Genomic DNA, 18,175 nt, shown 5'->3' with positions numbered 1-18,175 from the left:
CAAGAACAGACTGTCCCTGTGTGCTGAAAGATGAGTAGACGAGGCAAACGTCCAGTCTGGATGAGGAATGAGGTTTTGAAGGAACTTAGAAATAGGAAAAAGATGTATCATCTTTTTAAGGAGGGAGTGATTTCTGAGGAATTATTTAAGGGTGCTGCCAGGGCATGTAGAAAAAAAATTAGGGAGGCCAAAGCTCAGTTTGAACTCAACTTGGCAACTTCTGTTAAAAATAATAAAAAAAGTTTTTTACAAATATATTAATGGTAAAAGGAAGGGTATAACCAACCTCGGTTCCTTATTGGATGGAGCAGGCAAACTAGTTACTAAAGATGCGGAAAAGGCGGAAGTGCTTAATGTTTATTTCACCTCAGTCTTTAGTGGTAAGACAGCTTATCCTCATGACAACTGTCCTCAAGGGTTGGTAGGTGGTGCCAGGGATCAGAATGGTCCTCTTATTATCCAAGAGGAGGCAGTCAGAGAACTGCTGGGACACTTGGATATTTATAAATCAACGGGACCATATGGGATCCACCCTAGGATGATGAGGGAGCTGGCAGATGAGGTTGCCAAGCCGCTCTCCATCATTTACCAGGAGTCGTGGCTCACTGGTGAGGTTCCAGATGATTGGAAACTGGCCAATGTGACACCTGTTTACAAAAAAGGTGGGAAGGAGGATCCTGGTAATTACAGGCCAGTTAGCCTGACCTCAGTACCAGGTAAGATAATGGAACGGTTCATACTAAGTGCTATCACACAGCACTTACAAGATGGCCGGGGTATCAGACCGAGTCAGCATGGGTTTATGAAGGGTAGGTCATGTCTGACCAACCTGGTCTCCTTCTATGACCAGGTAACTCGTCTGATGGATGCAGGAAAGGCTGTGGATGTTGTCTATTTAGACTTCAGCAAGGCCTTTGATACTGTCTCCCACAGCACACTCCTGGAAAAGCTGGCAGCCCATGGCTTGGATAGGAGCACTCTTGGCTGGGTTAGGAACTGGCTGCATGGCCGGGCCCAGAGAGTGGTTGTGAATGGTGCTGCATCCAGATGGCGACCAGTTACCAGTGGTGTCCCTCAGGGGTCTGTACTGGGACCAGTTCTATTTAATATTTTTATTGATAACATGGATGAGGGCATCGAGTCCTTCATTAGTAAATTTGCAGACGACACTAAGCTGGGAGCTTGTGTTGATCTATTGGAAGGAAGGAGGGCTCTGCAGGGAGACTTAGATCGGTTGGATGGATGGGCAGAGTCCAACAGTATGAAGTTTAATAAGTCTAAGTGCCGAGTTCTGCATTTTGGCCACAAAAATCCCCTACAGCGTTACAGGCTGGGGACGGTGTGGCTGGACAGTGTTCAGGCAGAAAGGGACCTGGGGGTGCTGGTTGACAGCCGACTGGATATGAGCCAGCAATGTGCCTTGTTGGCCAAGAAGGCCAACGGCATCCTGGCCTGCATTAGGAATTGTGTGACCAGCAGGAGCAGGGAGGTCATTCTCCCCCTGTACTCGGCACTGGCACACATCTTGAGTACTGTGTCCAGTTCTGGGCCCCTCAATTTAGGAAGGATATTGAGATGCTTGAGCGTGTCCAGAGGAGAGCAACGAGGCTGGTGAGGGGCTTGGAAAACAAGCCCTACGAGGAACGTTTGAAGGAACGGGGGTTGTTTAGCCTGGACAAGAGGAGGCTTAGAGGTGACCTTATTGCTCTCTACAACTTCCTGAAGGGAGGTTGTAGACAGGTGGGGGTCGGTCTCTTCCACCAGGCAGCAACTGACAGAACAAGGGGACACAGTCTCAAGCTACGTCAGGGAAGGTATAGGTTAGATATTAGGAAAAAAATTTTCACTGAAAGAATAATAAAGCACTGGAATGTCTTCCCAGGGAGGTGGTGGAATCACCATCTCTGGATGTGTTTAAAAAAAGACTGGACATGGCACTTGGTGCTATAGTCTAGTTGAGATGTTAGGGCATAGGTTGGACTTGATGATCTTAGAGGTCTCTTCCAACCTCATTATTCTGTGATTCTGTGATTCTGAGACTTTTGGAAAGTCCCCATGGAACCCTTCTGAGGGCCTGTGACAAATCTGATCCTTAGCAGGCAACCATCACCAGGACCCTGTTGGAATGGGTCATGGGATCCCAGATCCACAGAACTGGCTGAGCTGGGAGGGACCCATCAGGATCCTGGAGTCCAACTGCTGGCCCTGCACAGGACACCCCAACAATGCCAGCCTGGGCCTGGCAGCGCTGTCCAAACGCTGCTGGAGCTCAGAGAGCCCTGGAGCTGGGAGCCTTCCCTGGAGAGCCTGGGCAGTGCCCCAGCAACCTCTGGGGAAAAACCTTTTCCTGAGATCCAACCTGAGCCTGCCCCGACTCAGCTGCAGCTGTTCCCTCCAGTCCTGTCCCTGGGCACCAGAGGGAAGAGGTTCCCACAGCCCCAGCCAGGGACCCGCTCCCAAGGCTGTTGCCATGGCCACCACAGCTGGGACAAGCTGGGATGCTCGGTTTCCACAAGCTGGGTTTAGGAATGAGATTCCCCAATGTCCTGCTCCGCTAAAACCGCACTGCCGCTCGCTGCCCTCCCACCTCCCATGGAAATAACAAAAGGCAAAGATCCTGGCCTAGGATAAGAACAATTTATTTGGAACAGCAACGAGATAAAGAACAAACAGGAACAGAAACAATATTGACAACAGAAGGGTTTTAAAAAAGGGAAAACTACTACACAACAGTATCTTCCTGGCCTTAATTTTCTCCTGCCTGGGAGGGACACCCTTCTCCTCAGGGGGAGATAGAGAGAGAGAGAGTCCCTTTCCTGCCCCTGGCAATGACCTGAGGTCAGAGTGAATGTAATGACACAGCCCTGGCCAGACCCTCATGTTCTTCAGGCTCACATCATGTCATTGGCAGGGGCAGGAAAACGAACAGGTGTCTTCCCAGCATGGATCACAGTGAACACGTATCACCAGGGCTCTTCCAAACATGGTTCTCCCATGGGGGATGAAGTTGGAGCAGTGCACAAAGCTCTTCCTGCAGTTGCAGCATTTGCATGTCTTCCCTTACTGGTGACTCTGTTGGTGTCTGCTCAAATGAGAGCTCTGTCTGAAGCTCTTCCCACCCTGGGGACACTCGTAGGGCCTCTCCCTGGTATGGATACGCTGGTGGGTGACAAGGTGGGAGTTGCGGTTGAAGCCCTTCCCGCAGTCAGAGCAGCGGAAGGGCCTCTCATCTGTGTGAATCCGCTGGTGCTGGAGGAGGTTGGAGCTGGTGTGAAACCTCTTCCCACAGTCAGGACACTCGTAGGGCCTCTCCCCAGTGTGGATGCGTTGATGCCTGACAAGTTCTGAGCTGCAGCTGAAGCCCTTCCCACACTCCCCACACTCACAGACCCATTTCCCAGTGTGGATCATCTGGTGGCGGATCAGGGTGCTGCTCTGCCTGAAGCTCTTCCCACACTCCAAGCACTTGTAGGGCTTCTCCCCATCAGGAAGCTGCTCATGGACCACCAGCTCCGATCCCTGGCTGAAGCTCTGTCCACCTTCCTGGCACAGGGTGGGTCTTTCCTCCTCAGAGCACCCTGGGCTGGGATTGAAGCCCCTCCTCCTGCGGGATCTCAGGGAATTTTCCTCCTTGTTAGATTCCTGTGCCATGGAGCCGCTCAAATCTGCCTCTTTCACGAGGTTCTGCCATGGGGATTTGTCCTCCCTGGTCTCTATTCTCAGCTTGTTGTCTGAGGAAGACAGGGCAAGGAGAGGATGGAATTTCCCTCCATGCCAGAGGGGAGGGGAAGGAAATCCTCCCAGTGCATCCCTGGCAGGATGGCATTGGCAGTGGGGCTGTCCTGCAGACTTGGGCTGTGCTGGGCAGGGAGATGGAGCAGGAGAGAGGGGGAAAAGGGTCCTGACTTCTTCCTCACCTGCCTGAGTGTCTCGAGGCATCTTCCACTTCCTCACAGCCATCTCCTCCATCTGGCAGTGGGTTTGGGATGTGAAATTTTGTTTTGGGAGGAAAACAAGAGATTAGTACATTGAGTTTTGTACTGGTTTGAAGGCAAACCAGGGGGAGATTTTAAGACAGAATTACAATTTAATAAGAAAATTAAGATCAAGGCAATGATACAGAAACACTGCCTTAAACTGACAGAGTCAGGATATCACCTGACACCCTGTTGCTCAGGGTGCTGCGAGCAGTCCCATTAAATGGTGGCTGCAGTCCTGTTGCAGCGATGATCGTGATTCTGTCAAGGCAGTGATCCTGTAGAAGGGTCTGGTCTTCCTCTCAAGGTCCATTGCTGGTGATGGAGCTCTTGTCCTCTGGGAATCCAGCAGGCAAGGTGCTCCTGGTATCCGAAGCCTCAGCTTATATGCAGGTAGGAATGCTTGGCTCCTCCCCCTGGGCGGAGCATCCCATAATGGGATGATGTCATTTTATCAGTCCTGCAGGGACACTCAATGGCCCATTCACAGAAGAGAGCCCCTGGAGGGCGTTATCAGGGCTGAGTCATGGGAAGATAAAGAACACTGCCCCGCCCGTTTATAACAGTTTTTAAAGGTGGTGATGGAAAACATTGCATTTGGTTACATCTTGGACTGCAACCTGAAACAGTGGGGTAATCCCTGCTCGGGGGGTGAACACCACCCCCCTTACCCAAACTGGCTCAGGTGTAAAGCCCTCTCCCTGAGAAGGCCTCACACACAGGGGACAATGTCACACTTGCCCCACCCCAGGGGAGGTCTCTGTCCCTGTCACTCTCTTGCCCTCTCCCTTTTTTCTCTTTTATTCCATCTCTCTCTACCTCACATTTACTGTTCAATAAAATCCACTTTGCATTTGGTCTCCTTAGCACCTTAACTGGGGCAGAGGCATCTCTCTAACAATTTTCTTAACCAGATTGTGTATAATATTTTGACACAGTGTGTTTACGCAGTGTTGTCTGACCCCAAGTGCCTTTGTCAGCAGCATGGTTCCCTGCTCTGTGGGAGGAGAGCTCTTTCTTTCCAGAGAACCTCTTGGAAACTTGGATGCAAATTCCTCTGAGCAACTTGTGGGAGAACTGATGAGGAAAATGGCTGTTGTGGGTGGCCAGTGTAAAGAAAATATATTGTTGTCCATCTTTGAAACATTTGATCAAATCACTGGAGGAATGTGAGCAAATGACACCAGTGAGGCTGACAAGGTTCATTCACCCCAAGGTGAGGAACACGAGGCTGCTAGAAGTGCCCAGCTCAAGGAGCTAAATTCCCAAATAACTCCCAAATTCAGAGGCTTGGGGACTTTGCCAAATGTGAGAATCATTATTCTCTTCGTCCCTGTCACACTCATGACAGCTCCACAGTGCTTTCCCTTCCTTTTAATAATCTGTATTGGGCCACATTTCCACTTTTCTTTTTTGGGAACCTGCCAGCAGCTGAGCTGGAGCTGTACAGGAACCGATGAAACTTGGAATTGCCACAGAATTGCTTCTATTGTTGGTTTATTAATCTTTGGGATTTATTTGTTTTCTCCTCTAATGTTACTTGTGAAAAAATCAAATCTTCATCCAAGTGATTTATGCAGCGTTAAATTTAATTCCTGCCAAGTTTATTTTGTCCAGTGCCCAGGGGATGCTGAAGGGGTCTCTGCGCCTCTCGCCCTGGGCCATGCTTGGGAGGGGCATGGGAGGGTTGTCCCTGTCCCTGTCACCCCAGGCCATTCCCCAGTGGGTCTCCATTATTCTCAGCCCAGGAAGTGGGGTGCTCACCCCCATGCCAAGGGGGTGCTTGGGGCAGTCTCTGTCCCTCTCAGCCCAGGGGATGCTCAGGGGTTTCTGTCCCCTTGCCCTGGTGGTTGCTCTGGTGTCTCTCCATCCCGCTGGCCTCAGGGAATGCTTGTGCAGGGCTGGGGACCAGGGGCTCTGTGTCCCTCTCACCGCTGAGGGTGCTTAGGGCTGGGGGGGCGCTCTGACCTTCTCATCCCTGGGGAGGCCGGGGATCCTCAGCAGCCATGACAGGAGGCACCACCAGAGACCCAGAGGGATGAGACTCGAAATGGGACACTCCTGGTGCCTTTTTTTTTTTAATTCACTTCCGCTTTTTGAAGGTTTTTATGGACACCAGGCGACTTCTAGAGATGGACTTGAGCAGAGGACCTTCAGACTCACTGTGCTCATCCCTTGTTTTTCCCCAAACCAGGATTTCCCATTACCAAACCTTGGCCCATGTAGGAGAAGCCTGCAGGGAAGAGAAAGATGCTCTGAGAAACTCAGGCAGGTGAGGAGGAAGTCAGTGCCCCTTTCCCCCTCTCTCCTGCTCCATCTCCCAGCCCAGCATGGCCCCTGGCTGCAGGACAACCCCACTGCCAACGCCATCCTGCTGGGGATGCACTGGGGGATCTCCTGCCCCTTCCCTCTGGCACGGAGGCACATTCACAGGCTCTGGGGCAGGAGGGGGAACCGCAGGCGCTTTGGGGTGCGTGGCTCGGCTGCTCCCGGCGCGGTTCCCCCGAGCCCCCGGCGCGGCTCCGCCAGGACCCCCCACCACGGCACTGGCTGGAGGTTCTTTAACAGAAATGCTGGTAAATTGACCATCTGGAATCACACTAAATACAATTTCAAGAAGCTGCTGGTTTGCCGGGCAATTTGCTGAATTCCACATTGTTTCTTTCAGGAAAACTGCACTTTAAAAGGTCTTAGTAAATTTATGCTTGCATAAAATTTTTGGCTACCATGGGCTTCTCTCAAAACTAAATTACATAAAAACATGACATACTTATTACATCCTTTTAATCCCTCCAGTAAATCCATCACACTGTTATTTCAATTGCGGATTGTTCAACTTTTTCAGTGCCTTATTTCCATTAATAGCATCAGAATAAGTTAAATTTTGTTGTATGTATAACTTTTAAGGATATAAATTTTTGATTCTCTAATGTTTAATTTAATCCAAATTCCGGGTTGATAACACTAAGCAAAGTTAAGCTTCATTATTGTCAGATTTGAGCAATGTTAAGTTAAATTCCATTAATTTGAACTCCTGTTGTTCTGGATTGAACGACAATGCGTGTATCGTATTTGCCATCTGTCAGAGGTAGGGCAGTTATATTCTGCTAATTGGGCAGTTTTCTTTATCTCTTCAACAAATCAATCCTCCCTCCAGGGAGATATCTTTTGTTAATGGGCCATTGAGTGTAACTGCAGGACTGATAAAAATTACATCATCCCACTGTGAGGTGCTCTGCCCAGAGGGAGGAGCCACGCATCGAGACATGGTGAGGCTGGGGGTGAGGAGCAGCTTGTCCAAACAGGGTCAGCCCTCAAGGGGCTCATTCTTCTACATGCCCAGACCTCCCAAGGAGACATTCAGGAGCTGGGCTGGGGGCTGCAGACGTGGCTGTGGAGCATTGCCTGTGCTGTGCCAGGGACTGGCAGCCACTGCTGGGCTGGGTTAGAGGCTCTGGGGGGATTGGGGTTGCAGAGCAGGGCAGTGCTGAGGTTCCAGGGCAGGGCAAGGCTGGACCTGCCCCTTCCTCTGCTTCAAATGAAATGTTTTGAGCCAACAATCTCCTTCAGTCTGTCACAGTAGGGAATGTTGGAGATGAAATCCTGACTCTGGCCATGGGCACCTGGACAAGAAGGACAGTTCTTTTCCATAGGAAGGAAAGCACAGAGCCCCAGTGTTTAGAACACAGGTGAGAGCCTCACTAGTCCAAGGCCATCCAGCCTTATCAGGAATGGCAGATTTTGTCTGGGAGCAGTCTTTGAATTTTAGGAATTTTGGAGGTGGAAGCCTCTCAGCCATTGGGGCCTGGAGAAGCAGGAGAGTTCTTTCCCATAGGAAGAAGAGCACAGATCCTTCCCCAGTGTTTTGGGGACTGATGAGAAATCACTGCCAGCAAGATTTGTCCTGGCAATATTCCAATGGGAACAATCCCTGGATATAAGGAAATTTGGAGGTGAAATCCCAGTTCTGGGCATGGGTGCCTGGAGAAGAAGGACAGTTCTTTTCCATAGGAAGGAAAGCACAGAGCCCCAGTATTTGAAAAGCAGTTCAGAAGAGACCCTTAACCTGCCAAGATCAGCTGTCTGGCAGCCCCTGTGAGGCCAAACCAGCCAAACCTGTCCCATGTTCCCTTGGTTCCATGAGCCCTGCAATGTCATAATGGACCTCTGGATCCTGGGAGTTTGAAGTGTCACAATAGTCTCCATTAGCTCCACAGTGTGACAATGGACCTCTGATGACATAAGGCTCCAGTGTCACCCTGGAGCTTTGGTTCCATGCAGCCCTGCAGTGTCACAAAGGCCTCTTGGTTTCATGAGGCCCCACAGTACCACAATGGTCCTCTTGGTTCTGTGGGGATCCCCAGGGTCACAATGGTCTCACTGGTTCCATAAAGCCTTACAGTGTCACCATGCTTTGAATATTTCCTGGGCCCTCATAGTGTCACAATGGTCTCCATGATCCCATGAGTCCCCTCAATGTCACAATGTCTCCACGATTCTATGGTGTGCCTCAGTGTCAAAATGGCCCCTTCGTTCCATGAGGCTGTGAAGTCTCTTAATTGTCTCTCCATGATGCCATAATGCCTTGCAATGCCTCGATGGACTTTTGTCTCCATGGAGTCTCACAAAGTCACAATGGCCTCCAATGGTTCCATGACACCCCAAAGTGTCATAATGGTCCCCACAGTTCCAGGAGGCCCTGTGGTGTCACAATGGCCCCTTGCTTTGATGGGGCCTCACAGTATCACAATGATCCCTACATTCCATGGAGCCACAGAGCGACAGTACGGTCCCCTTGGTGCCATGAGGACCAGCAATGTCACAGTGCTCTCCATTATTCCATGAGACCCCACAGTGTCACAATGGTGCCTTGGTGTCACAGGGCCCAACAGTGTCACAATGGTCCCTTGGTCTCACAGGGCCCCACAGTGTCACCATGGTCCCTTGCTTCCATGGGCCCTGTGCTGCTGCATTCGCCCCTCCCCTTCTCAGGCCGCCCTGCAAGCTCAGAAATGCTCCTTGGGCCTCGGCCTTGGCCAACAGCCCCTGGGCTCAGCTCCTCTGCAGCTCAGCACAAACACTGTCTGCTCCAGGCACTGCTGCTGCCCAACCAGCTCCTGCTTGCTGGAGGAGCAGCCCTGGGAACTGGTTTTGTTCCCTCAGTGGCACAACATCCCTGTTCTCACACTGCCAAAGAAAGCTGTTGATGCCAAGTGCGGCCAGGATGAACCATTGCTGTGACTGAAGCCCCTCTCTTGGGGCCCTACAAACAGCGCTGCAAAAGGAGCCCCTTGGAGCTCTCCTGGGCCAGCGACTCCCTCTGAGTGGGGCCTCTCCCAGCCGGGAACTCTCTCGTTTGCTGCACTCGGGGATCCTGAACAACGAGGGAGCCTGGGCCGATCCCCCCACTCCTCCAGGCTCAACCCTTCACCCGCTGGGGAGATGCCAAAGCATCCACAGGGAGCATTTCCTGCCCTCAGGGGAATTTCTCACAGGTGCCTTGCACTGACTCTTTGTGTCTGTGTGCACACAGGAGTGCCTGTGCTGGGGAAATGTGGCAGAAATGCTGCTCTCGGAGGGGCTGGACTGCCTTGGATAGCTGAGTCAAGTCAGGCCTGTAAGTGAGGTCAAGTCACAAGGTCTAAGCTAAATTAATTGCTTCTAAGAGTTGCTCTTTTGCTAATTTGTTAGGTTTAATTTAAGTTATTAGCTAAGATGACTATTGTTACGTATTATTCCGCTGTTAAATTATTTAGTCATAGGCTATAAATGAGGTTAAAGACTGTTAAGTGTTGTTCTTTTGCTAAATTCTGAAGTTTACGGTAGAAGTTAAGGTTAAGGTATAAGTGAAGTCCTTAAGTTTGAGCTCTGTTCAGCTTTTAGATCATATTCCTTTTATCCTTGTCCTCACTGTCCTTGTGTCTCACACACACATACACAGGGACAGTTCTTGGTTCATTTCTGCTTTATTTGCCTGGATTTGGTTTGGTTTTGTTGTTGCTTTGTTCCCCCGGCGTGCCTGAAGTGTCCAGTCAGGAGCAGAGTGACTCTTGCCAAGGAACTTTGTGGTGCTGTCGCTTAATATGAAATCGGGTTTTTGCTGATCCCTTGCTGGGGATTTTTTCAACACTCTCAAGCCCTCATTCGTAGCAGGGTGAAGGAATCCTGGCCCAGGCTCTGGCATTCGGGGACATAGGTACACTGTCAGGGGGTCTCTGTCCCCCTGTCCCACCCCTCAGGGCCCTGGCACCCCGTCCCCGTGTCAGGCTCTGGGGTCAATCTTGTGGAACATCCTCTGGGGGAGGCTGCAGCGCTGGGGGCAGGGGGACCCGGGGGGACAGGGGACTCCGCTGTGCACGAGCAGGGTTGGACTGCTCTGGGGGAACTGTGAGGGGGGCTGGGGCAGAGTGACCTCCCCAGTGCCCTCACACAGCCCCTGTGATGTCACACAGCACCTTTGTGATGCCACAGCCCTCATTATGATGTCACAGTTAATCTTGTGATATTACACATCCTACCCTGGGATGTCACACAGCCATTCTATGATGTCACAACCCCTCTGTGATGTCACACAGATACCCTGTGATGGCAGAATCCATTCTATGATGTCCAGACTATGTTGTCACAGAGCCTACTTTATGATGTCACAGGCAACTCAGTGATGACACACACAACTGCTCTGTGATATCACAGCCTGCTCTGGGATGTCACAAAGCCCCTTCATGATATCACAGGGCCAGTGCTGGAATATCAGTCTGTGATATCATAAAGCTGCACTGTGATGTCACAGAAGATTCGGTGATGTCACAATGTCACCATGTGATGTCACAGTCTGTTCTATGACATCACAGCTGGCTCTATGATGTTACTCAGCCACCCAGGGATGTCACAACCCACTCTCTGATGTCACAGAGCCACCTTCCATGATGGCAGAGGCTACTGCATGGCCTCACACCCTACTCTATGACATTGCAGACAGCTCTGTGATGTCACAACACCCTCAGTGATGTCACAAAAACCTCTCTGTGATACCATACTGCCACTCTGTAATGCCACAGCACATACTTTGACCTCACAGCCTGCTCTATGATGTCATACAGCCATACCATGAAGTCACAGCCTGCTCTGTGATGTCACAGAATCCCCTCTATGATGCTGTAGCTGCCCAATGACCTCACACAACAAACTCTGTGATGTCATAGCCCAACCTGTGACCTCACACAGCCCACTCTGTGCTGTCACACAGCCCCTTGCTGACATCACAGCTGCTCTGTGCCTCTAGGACACAGCCACAGAGGTGCCGCTGTGACACAGCCCCCTCTGGGACATCCCCCAGCCCCTGCCAGTGCTGAGCCCCTGTCAGCTCTGGCTGTGCCCTGCTGGTGTCCCTGAGCTGCCCTGGCAGTGCCCCAGCCCTGCTGGGCTGTGCACAGGAGCTGCTCCGGGCCAGAGCTGTCTCTCTGCAGCGCTGCCCTTGCCAGGAGCTGCCTCTGGGCCAGGAGCCCGGCCCAGCTCAGCAGCACAGACACAGCACAAGGACTTTAATGACCCTCTGGGGCTTTGGTGCTCTTTGCATCAGACTCAGTCCCTCGCAGTCTGCTCAAAAAGCTTCTCAGGGACTCAAAATCAAAGTCCAAACTTTCTTTAACTTTAAATGGGTCCCACTGAGGGACACAACTCATGTGAAAGTGTCCCCAGGTTTCAGGTAGAGCAGAACACTGGAGGCAGTGATGACTGCTGGGGACAAGCAAAGGAAAGGTGTCTCTGGTGCTGAGCAAACCTGGATGTGTTTCAGGAATGCAAAGGGCCAAGGCCTGAGCTCCAGCCCCTGGCAAGGCAGATCCTGTCCCTCCCTCCTTGCTCAGGGCTCTTCCCGGGTGGGCACTGGGATGTGGGGATGTGCAATGCCAAGGGCAGGACCATGGGGCAGCCCGTGCCAGGCTGCTGAGCAGGGACAAGGAGGCAATGAGGCCCCAGGCCTGCAAGGGTCACTTGTCTCCTGCTCCTGGCTCAGGCCCAGGGCCAACAGCCATGGCCAAAATGCTGCCCAAGTTGGCTCTGTCAGGGCCTTGCTGCTGCTGCCCATCCCTGTGCCCTGTGCAGCCCAGGCTGTCCTACAGTGTCCCTGCCCTGTGCCTCTGTCCCTGCAGGCTGTCGTCATCCCCCGGCTGCCCCACCTGGCTGGCCTCTTCCTTTGCTGGCAGCTCTGCCTCCTGCCTGCCTCTGCCTGCCCACACACAGCCTTGGGCTGCTCCGGGCTTCTCCTGTGGGATGTGTTGCACCACAGCCCTGCCCCGGGAGAGAAATTCCTTTCTCATGGCGTTCAGGCTGGGCCTCCCCAGCTGCCCTTGGTGCCATTGTTGCCTTCTCATGCTTATATCCTATATGAAGAAAAGCTCCGGCCTCTCTGACACCACCCTTCAATCCCTCTCAGGCTACTACTGTTCTGTCCTCAGTCTCCACACTTTTGAGCCCAGAGCCACCACCTTCTACCTGCTGGTTATGTGATGCGGCCTCCAAACCCCATCTTGAGAGATTTCTGGGTCCTCTCCAAAGTCTGTGCAAATGGAAAAATAGTGGTCAAAGTTACGTTCTCCCAAATCTTGCAGTGACAGAACAAGGCTCAATATCTCTGAACTGAATGAGGGTGGATTTACTTTTGTTAAAAGGAGGAAATATTTTTCAATTATGAGAATGGCACAAAACTGCAACTGTTTTTTCCAGAGAAGCGGATGCCCATCTCAGGAATTATCCAAGAGCAGGAGCTTTGTGCAGCCTGACCCAGTGAAACACCCTCATCCCCAAGGACAGAATTCCTGTTGTGTGGGTTCTCTGATGTGCTGGGTGCCATCACAACGCTTCTGGCCAGAATGACTGCTGAGGGCAGCCAGGCTGCTGCAGGGGCAGTGACCTCACAGCCATCACCATGGCAGCCCTGTGCCCTGGGCCTGGCTCTCCCCTTTCCTCTGCCCCTGCCTTGTCTCTGCTGGCATGAAGAGTTTTGTCATTCATATCTTGTCCCCAAGGTGCAGGGGCCAATGGCTTCCCAGGCAGGCTTCTGGAACAGAAGTGGCTTTTCAGAGCCCAGGCAGAAATGAGCCCTGAGGCAGCAGCTCTGCAGTGCTGGCCACCAGGCCGGGCTGCCAAGGGAGGCTTCTGGCCATGGCCTGCAAGCAGCTGCTGCTGCCAAGGTGCCTTTGGTGCCTCAGGCTCTGCCTGGCACAGCTCCCAGCATGGCACTCTGCCCTTGTGCCCGAGCCCTTCCCTGTGCTGGGGCTGGCCTGGGGCTTTTCCTGCAGCGGGACCTGCCCTGCTCCTGGCACAGGAAAGGCAGTTCCTGCTGGAGCAGGAGGCTCTGCCTGCAATGGGCTCCAACAACTCCAGCCAGGCCCTGTTTGCAAAGCCCCCAGTGGGAAATGAAGGAGGAGGGTCATGTTGCTTTTAGGGTGAATAATGCTGAAAGCAGACTTCTCCATCCCAAAATCCTGAGAGGGAGAGGAAGCTGTGGCAGGGATGGAATAATTCACAGAGAAAGGAACAACCAAGGGACAGCACTGAGAGCTTCTGCAGAGCTGCTGAACTGGCCCAGCCTGGGCACATCTGACTGACAGGGCAGCACTTCAGACTAGAGAAGCCCCGTCCCAGATTTTAACAGCAGCGTCTCCTGACATTTCCCTGCTTGGGGGTGTGGAGATTCCTCCCTACAGTGGGGACGCCCCTCAAGGTCACTGTTCCAGGCTGAGCCAAAGGAATTTGCCCACAATCATTAGTCTTGGGGAGTGACATTAATCTCTCTTAAATAACTGGTTTTGCTTTAACACAGTTGCTTTGAAATCACTTCCAAGTACTCTATACATTATAATATGTTATAGCTCTTATATATTGGTGTAAATATTTCTGATTAAGACAATTTTGTCTCATCACTGCTATAATAGATATTTATATAAAAATCTCTGGTTTGCCATCCTTAATCCTGTGAAACAAATTCTATAAAGGTGGTTTGACCCTGGCACAATGCCAGTGCTCCCATGAAAGGTATATTTGCAAAATGGTTACTGTGAGATGGGACTTGGAAACAGAACAAAGCAGGCTCCAACTTGGGAATGGAGCGGAAAAAAAAAACCAAAAACCAACACTTTATTAATCTACAACATAGAGACAAAAGGGGAAAAAAGGAAAAAAAGAAATTACACACGACAATCCACAATGGAACACTTCCAAAACACTCTTCCTCCTTCTACCTTTCTAACACTCAATCCTCTCTAACACTCACTTCTCAGTCCAATATCATCTCTCACACAACCTCCCCCAGTTCATCAGGAGAGAGGAGTCTCCCTCTTGCACCATGGGCCTCCCCACGAAACACAGTTGGAACCTCCTGTGCTTCCGTGTCACACGTGGCAGCCGCCCGGAGAGAATCTGCCATGGTGACTATCTTCCTTCCATGTCCAGTGCTCTCACCACCGGCCATGGATCCAAACTGCTTCTTAGGTCTTTTTAAGAATGCTTTACTCAGTTTCAGGAAGTGGCAGCCTCTCACTATTTGGGACACCTGTCCCCCCCTTATTTCACCCCTTGGGGCCGAAGGGCCTTGTGAACAGAGATCTTTCTCCTCTGAAGGCAGAGGGCTCCACCACACCCTCCTCATCAGTCTCTGTTCCCTCTACTTCTTCTTGCAACAGCTTTGTCACTTTTGGTTTTTGGCCAACCGCCTCCCCCAAGGTACAGTCTCTACATTACAGAAAGAAATTGGTTCTGTCCCATGGCCATGTAAGAGAAAAGTCTAGCCCAACAGTCCACTCCATCATCTCCTCCATCTACGGCGCTTCTCATCTGCTGGCATTTCTTTATTCACTCAAACCTTCTTCTCATTTGCTCATCCTTTGTTCCCTCTCAATTCTCAGCTGGGGAGGATCAGTGTTTTTACAGCTTCCCTTGTTTCAGTACCAAAGGGGTTAAAACCTCAGCCATGGTCTGCCTGCGGCTGGGCACCTTGCCCCCCCTTCTTCTCCTGGCCGTGGTGCCAGCACAAGACATCAAATTTCCAGCCAGCACAGTCTCTATCACTCTTTCCCGGGGGGGCTGCCCAAACATCCCAGGTCTCCTCCACCCTGCACCTTGCAGGGCTCCAGCCTCCCTCCCCACAGGCCACATGGCCTCCCCTGCCCCACCCAGACGCAGCTGGGCAGGGGAGAGGTCAGATCAACTCATCGCTGGAGTCAAAATAGAGAGTCCCTCTGGGAATCCTCTGCTTTTAACCCCTGTGTGTTCTCAGAGGCGTATCCAGGCCCCCAGTGGCCACACCTGGTGGCAATTTTCAAATCTGGCCACTGATTGGTTTGACCACAACTTTCCCAGAAACTCACTTCCTGGTCAAACCACAACAAAATGTTAATTCCACCTCATTAATTCTTTACACACAAACGCTTGAAAAGTCTGGGGCTGGGATTGGAACCAGCTGCTCCAAGGCTGTTCTCACAAAAAGAGCTTAGAAAGCCTGGAGGTTCTTGGGGGTATTTGGGTGTGGATATGACAGTCCGGTCAGAGACAGAGAAAGCAAGATAAGCTTTCCCATGAATTGGTCTGGGAACTTTTAGGAAGCTGGAGAGAAAGAATTGTAACTATCCACAGGTGGTATTTGGAATAAGTTGGTTTTTTTTCCAAAAAGTTGTTTAATGGAAGGTGTTTTCTTCATTAGCCAATCATGTGAAATGTGTTGATTAAATGACCAATGAGGTCCACTTGTAGCAAACCAAGGTATAAAAGAAGAGGAGTGAATAAATGGGTGGCTTTTAGCTCTCAGCCTTCCTACCTGAGTCTGTGTCATCTCTGACTCCACAGTGACATTTGGGGATCTGTGGGGGCTATTTGGGATCCTTTCTGCACCTCGTGACCTAACAGGAGCCTCTCCAATAAACTTTCCCTGAAGCTCCCACTGTGCCCATGACAGGAACCCCTGGGAGTGTCTGGGACATCCCGGCTCTTTGGCAGCCTGGGGACTCCTGCGATGTCACCATGGAGCCCCCGTGAGTGCCTGTGACAGATCGGTGCCTTTGCAGCCCAAGGTGCCCTGGGATGTCACCATGGAATGGCTGTGACTGCCTCTGAGCACAGGGCTCTTTACCATCCCCAGAAATCCCTGGGAGGTGTCCATGGAGCCCCTGTCTCTGCCTGTGACATTCCAGCTCTTGAACAGCCTGGAGACTTGGAAAGTCCCCATGGAACCCCTCTGAGGGCCTGTGACAAATCTGATCCTTAATGGGCAACCATCACCAGGACCCTGTTGCTATGGGTCATGGGATCGCAGATGCACAGAACTGGCTGAGCTGGGAGGGACCATCAGGATCCTGGAGTCCAACTGCTGGCCCTGCACAGGACACCCCAACAATGCCAGCCTGGGCCTGGCAGCACTGTCCAAATGCTGCTGGAGCTCAGAGAGCCCTGGAGCTGGGAGCCTTCCCTGGGGAGCCTGAGCAGTGCCCCAGCAGCCTCTGGGCAAAAACCTTTTCCTGAGATCCAACCTGAGCCTGCCCCGACTCAGCTGCAGCCGTTCCCTCCAGTCCTGTCCCTGGGCACCAGAGGGAAGACCAGGGGTCACACCAGGGCTGAGAGGGACAGAGACCCCCACGGCCTCCCCAGGGATGAGAAGGTTGGAGAGTCCCCCCAACCCCGAGCACCCTCAGTGGTGAGAAGGACGCAGAGCCCCTGGTCCCCAGCCCTGCACAAGCATTCCCTGAGGCCAGCGGGATGGAGACCCCTGAGCATCCCCCAGGGCGAGGGGACAGAGAATGCCCTGAGCACCCCATTGGCATGGGGCTGAGAGGGACAGAGAGCCCCCAGGCATTCCTTGGGGTGAGAATGATGGAGACGCCCTGGGGAATGGCCTGGGGTGACAGGGACAGGGACGCCCCCCTGGGGGACAGGGACACCCCCTCAAGAACGGCCTGGGGTGAGAGGGACAACCCCCCCCAAGCCCTTCCCAAGCATCCCCCAGGGTGAGAGGCACAGAGACCCTTCCAGCATCCCCTGAGCACTGGACAAAATAAACTTGGCAGAAATCAAACTTCAATCTGCATAAATCACTTTGATGAAGATTTGATTTTCTCACAAGTCACATGTGAGGAAAATACAAATAAATCCCAAACATTAATAAACCAACAACAGAAGCAATTCTGTGTCAATTCCAAATTTCATCGCTTCCTGCACAGCTCCAGCTCAGCTGCTGGAAGATTCTGATTAAAAAAAAAAAAAAAAAAAAAAAAAAAAAAAAAAGAAAAAGAAAAAGTGAAAATTTGACCCAATACAGATTATTGAAAGGAAGGAAAAAAATCTGTGTGGCTGTGACAAAGGTGACAGGAACACAGAAAATAATGATTCTCACATTTGGCAAAGTCCCCAAGCCTCAGAATTCTGGAGTTATTCGGGAATTTAGCTACTTGAGCTGGGCTTCTTCTGGGACGTTTAGTAGCCTTGTGTTCCTCAACCTGAATGAACCTTGTCAGCATCAATGGTAACATTTGCTCACTTTCCTCCAGTGATTTAACAAACATTTCATGGAAAGACAACAAAATATTTTCTTTACACTGGCCACCCACAACATCCATTTTCCTCATCAGTTCTCCCACAAGTCGCTCAGAGGAATTTGCATCCAAGTTTCCAAGAGTTCCTCTGGAAAGAAAGAGCCCTCCTCCCACAGAGGAGGGAACCATGCTGCTGACAAAGGCACTTGGGGTCAGACAACACTGCCTAAACGCACTGTGTCAAAATATTATACACAATCTGGTTAAGAAAATTGTTAGAGAGATGCCTCTGCCCCAATTAAGGTGCTAATGAGACCAAATGCAAAGTGGATTTTATTGAACAGTAAATGTGAGGTAGAGAGAGATGGAATAAAAGAAAAAAAAGGGGGGAGGGCAAGAGAGTGACAGGGACAGAGACCTCCCCTGAGTCAGGGCAAGTGTGACATTGTCCCCTGTGTGTGAGGCCTTCTCTGGGAGAGGGTTTTACACCTGAGCCAGTTTGCGTAAGGGAGGTGGTGTTCACCTCCCCAGCAGGGATTACCCCACTGTTTCAGGTTGCAGTGCAAGATGTAACCAAATGCATGTTTTCCATCACCACCTTTAGAAACTGTTGTAAACAGGCGGGGCAGTGTTCTTTATCTCTTCCATGACTCAGCCCTGATAACGCCCTGCAGGGGC

At 51.4% G+C, this 18,175-nt stretch overlaps 1 pseudogene; it reads left to right on the top strand.

The window, feature by feature from the left end:
- Positions 1-18,175, top strand: part of LOC135291581 (zinc finger protein 23-like) — a 201,810-nt pseudogene that overhangs the window by 182,079 nt on the left and 1,556 nt on the right.

The sequence above is a fragment of the Passer domesticus genome (genome assembly GCF_036417665.1).
Source record: "Passer domesticus isolate bPasDom1 chromosome 8 unlocalized genomic scaffold, bPasDom1.hap1 SUPER_8_unloc_1, whole genome shotgun sequence".
Lineage (NCBI taxonomy): Eukaryota > Metazoa > Chordata > Aves > Passeriformes > Passeridae > Passer > Passer domesticus.
The sequence above is the reverse complement of the archived record's forward strand: the minus strand, read 5'-3'. Positions and strand labels throughout refer to the sequence as shown.